Genomic DNA, 4,554 nt, shown 5'->3' on the forward strand with positions numbered 1-4,554 from the left:
CAGAGATCCGCCTGCCTCTGCCTCCCGAGTGCTGGGAGTAAAGGCGTGTGCCACCACCGCCCGGCTCTCAGTTTTGCTTTTTATGGGAGGTTGTAAAATGGACCGGCTCTATGGGCAGGCATGTCAGCATGTACCTGAGAGACCAGCAGCTGGGAGGTGGAGTCAGGATGATCAAGAGCGTTTGAAACCAGCCTGGGCTCCATGAGACCCTGTCTCAAAACACAACGAAAGGAAACAAAGCAGAAGAGAAGAATGAGGCTTGCCCAGACAGTACACTGCTTGCCACACAAGCCCGAGGACCGGAGTTCCACCCGAGAACCACATAAAGATGCCAGGGGTGCGGCAGGGGGGCTGCTAGACCCTGGGCTGCCACTCTCATCTAGGTGGCGAGTTCTGGGCCATGAGAGACCCTGTCTCAAAGAGAGACCGTGTTCCTGAAAATGAAACCTGAAATTGTCCTCTGGCCTCCACACACGTCATCCATGTAACCCCACACTCCCTATAGACACACACAAGAAAATAGAGGGAAAAAGAAACAAGAAAGGGAGAGAGGAATGGAGATTATAAACGAAGAAGTCCTAAGCAGGCTAAAGTAAGATTTCCTTCTGCATGAAGAACCAGGGTGCGCTGGCTTACGCGGGACTCTGCTTGGGCACTGCATCGTCAGAGAGTGGAAGCACAGCGCAGCGTCTCCAAAATCACATTGATTGCGTGTGCACGAACATCTGTGTGAGTACGCAGGCACGGAAGCCAGAGGGCAGCTTTTGGGAGTCAGCTCTCCCCTACTGTGGTCACCAGCCGTGGCAACAAGAGCCTTTATCCTGTAAGACACAGTGCCGTCATGTTAACAAAAACTAAACCTGGGCTAGCAAGGTGGTTCAGATGGTCAAAGTGTCTGCCACACGAGCCTGGTGATCTGGGATTTGACTGGAAGACCCTACAGTGGAGAGAAGCCACCCCCTGAATCGCCCTTTGACTTCCACAGGCATGGCACAGTGTGCCTATACATTCTCACTACATACAGTAATAAATTGAAACATCTTAAACTAAGTTGTATAGAACTAAAGCAAACAATTTCACCTTCAGCTTGGCAGTTGCTCTCAGAAGCTCCTTAGTTTATTTTAAAGTAGTGCTTCCCCAAAACCTGCCTAAGCGAACCCTGCCGTCAGCATCGTCTGAGAGGGGCTTATTTAGAAAAAATGCTGGAGTCAGAGTTCTGCTGCCAGGCTTGGTGGTACATGCCTGTTACACTAGCAGTTGAAAGATGAGGCAGGAGGACTGTCTTGAGTTTGAGGTTAGCCTAGCGTAACCTCTTAGTGAATTCCAGGCCAACCTGGGCTACAGAGTAAGACTGTCTCAAACAACGGTAGCACTAGGCATGACAAGAGAGTACTTGCTTGGCATGTATGAAGCCCTGGATCTAATCACCACTTGGAGAGGAGGCAGAGAAGGCTCACAAATGCAAGGTCATTCTTGCTACATAGGCCAGGCTGGACTACATGAGATCCTGCCTTAAAAAAAAAAAAGCCAAGAGGTGGTGGTGCACAACTTTAATTACAGCACTCCAGAGGAAGGGGCAGGCGGATCTTTGCCTAGTCTACAGAGTGAGTTCCAGGACAAGGCAGGGCTACACAGAGAAAGTCTGTCTCAAAAACAAAATAACATCAGAAGAGTTCTGGGTAACACAGTAGATTCTTGTACTTACTCTTCAAGTCTCTGCCAACTTATCACCTTCTCTACGAGTGCTTTCCTGATTTAAAATTAAATATAAAGGGCCAGCAAGATAGTAAAGGCACCTACTGCCAAGCCTGACTTTCTGAGTTTGGTCCTTAGGATGCACATGACAGAAGAAAGAACTTTTGAGAATTGTCTACTGACTTCCTTCTGTGGACCATGGTGTTCATACACACACACACACACACACACACAAACACACACACACACAAAGATACACAAACTGGACATTAAGCCAGGTGTGGTGTCTCATGCATGTAACCCCAGCACTTAGGAGGCTAAGGAGGCTCATGAGTTCCAGGGCAGGCTGGGTTACATAAATAAACAAATAAATCATCTACGGATCACTTTCCCCCTATACCTTCCTTCCCCATCCCTTCTCCTATTTATTCATTTGATTCTAGTTGGTACAGATCCACCATCATGATGGTGGCTGTGGAGCAGACTATTGTACCTGGGATAGTGTCTGGAAGGTAGGTGTTCTGTAAATATTTGAGACAGGCTATGTCATCTCGGTTACTGGGCGCAATGTCACCTGTTTGAGATGCCTTTCTCAAGAGGATTGAAAAGCATTATAGAGCAAATTATTCTTTTATTCTCGGAGTGAGCTCCTGTATGCAGTACTAGAGAGAAAGAGCTGGGCTACATCCTCTAATCTCCCCATTCTAGAGTCTGGGTCCCAGTGATCTGAGGATCATTTTCCCTTAGTACCATCCAGATCCTCAATTTACTGTGAGGATCATGCATTTTCCAGCTGCGTTGTCCTGGGAAGGCCACCCTGAGAAGGATTTGTTGCCCCTTGTGTGAGCAGAACAAACTGAACTGGTCAGGTAGCAATGAGCCTGCAGTGGGAGGGGACTCGAGTCCACTCAATGCCACTGTGCGACAAACTAGTTATTGACACAAGGAAATAGAGGCTTTCTGCTCCAGGGTCCTGAATGAGGGTGCCAATAAGGGATGCTATCTCAAGCTACTACTTACAGTCTTGGCTGGCTTTGAACAAACAATACTATTTCCTATCCTCCGAGACACCTGCCAAAGGTATAAGCACAGAAACCAATGTTCATATGCCCTTCCCTGCATGTCTCCTAGAACATTTTATACACAAGGAACCAGAAGCTTGGCTCTAAAAAGAATCAGGTCACTAACACTGGGCACGGGGGTGGTTTGCCTGCTGACCCCTTCTGTGTCTCTCCCATGACACACCTGACGTTCCCGCTTACGATGAGATGGGAAGAAATGTCCAGTAAAGGATGCTCCCCATCCCACCTCCCAATCCAGGGGATGCTGAGGAACTGTGGGAGAGGAGGAGACAAATAAGAAAAAGCAAGTTTGCTTGTACCCAAAGGCAGGATATACCTGCTGAGCATTCCCACGAGGTTCCTAAGGAAACCTTTAAAGGAGTCTCAAGTCTCTCCCCGTGTGATGGATGGGGGAGGGGCGTGCTAAAAGGATCTGGGTAGCACCTCCAGGTTGGGCTGCCAAGGCTGGGACACACATTAATACAAGGGTGCATAAGTGCAAGATGGGTATAAAGGTGGCTACTGGGTCACTGGATGGGTTTAAGGAAGGGAAGGGGAGGGAGGAGAAGTGAGGTAGTAGAGAGGAGCTTGTGGAGATTCGCAGCAGGAACAGGGATGGAGCTGGGCCCCCCTTAGCCTCCTGTTCTGACCATTTCTAATCGGTTTCAACCAGGAAGCCAAGAGATGTCTTAGGCTTGAGGAAGGAGGGTGGACTCTGCCTTCCATCAGACATGAGACTTTCTTGGTCTTCTCAGGCTGGAGAGAAGTTTTAGGGGTGAGTGGAGAGACGTGGGGTGTACTAGGAAGCAGGAGATCTAAAGACCCATGACTTCGAACGAGGCAGGAAAGGAGTTCGGCTTCCTAGAGGCAAATGAGTTACTGAGGGAAGTTAACTCCAAAGTCGGTGGGTAGGCAGCTCAGGCTCTTCCACAGCAGCCTAGAGGGGGCTAGGACTCTGCAAAAAGAGGGGGGTCATTCGAGGGGAAAGTGCATAGCCGCATCTCCCCGGAACACAGGAATCTCTGGGACACTGACTTCTCTTCCAGCTTCATTGGGATCCAGCGGCGGCGTCTGGAACCAGGTTTCCCCCACTCCAGTCAGAGTCGGAAAGGGGCTGGAGAGCGAGACTGACTGGAGGAGCTGCACACACAAGGGCGGGGAGGCAACAAACTGAGAACCCAGGCAGGGCTTTCCCTCAGTAGACCACAGGGGTCCCAGGTGTGGAGAGAAGGGACTTAGGGGAGTCACTCGAGGCAGCAAGGGCCGAGGAAAACCGGGAAAGCTTGTACTGGTGTGCTGGTAGAGGTTCTCCACTCGGGACGCGAGGCACTGCGAGGGCTCCCCAAATTGGACGTGGGAAACTAGGAGTGGACTGGAGAGCATAGTCAGGGTAGTCTAAATTAGGTTCAGGAGAAACTGGGGGCTCCAAGGGCGGCTTCTCGCTTGGACTGGGAGGAGATTCTTACCCGTTGGAAGGTGTGGGGACTGGGGGGCACTGGGCTATCTCCGACCCGACCCAGGAAGATTAGGGGCGTCTTCTAAATTCTGAATAGCGGGGACCTGGGAGACAGAACTGGGGAGGGTTCCCGATCCGGAGTCGAGCTACCTTGAACGCACCGGGAAGCGCTTCATCCCGGGAGGGCGTTCCCGCGGCCGGGCCCCCGCGCCGCTGTGGGTGAGGGGGTGCAGCCGCGCCCCAGGCCCGGGCCCGCACCGGGAATCAGGGGGACCTCGCTCGCCCCCAGAACGCCCAGGAGCCCCGCGGGAGGGGGGGTCCCGGCGCCACCGCCTCCGCGGG

Source organism: Microtus ochrogaster, chromosome 2, assembly GCF_000317375.1.
Source record: "Microtus ochrogaster isolate Prairie Vole_2 chromosome 2, MicOch1.0, whole genome shotgun sequence".
Taxonomy (NCBI): Eukaryota; Metazoa; Chordata; class Mammalia; order Rodentia; family Cricetidae; genus Microtus; species Microtus ochrogaster.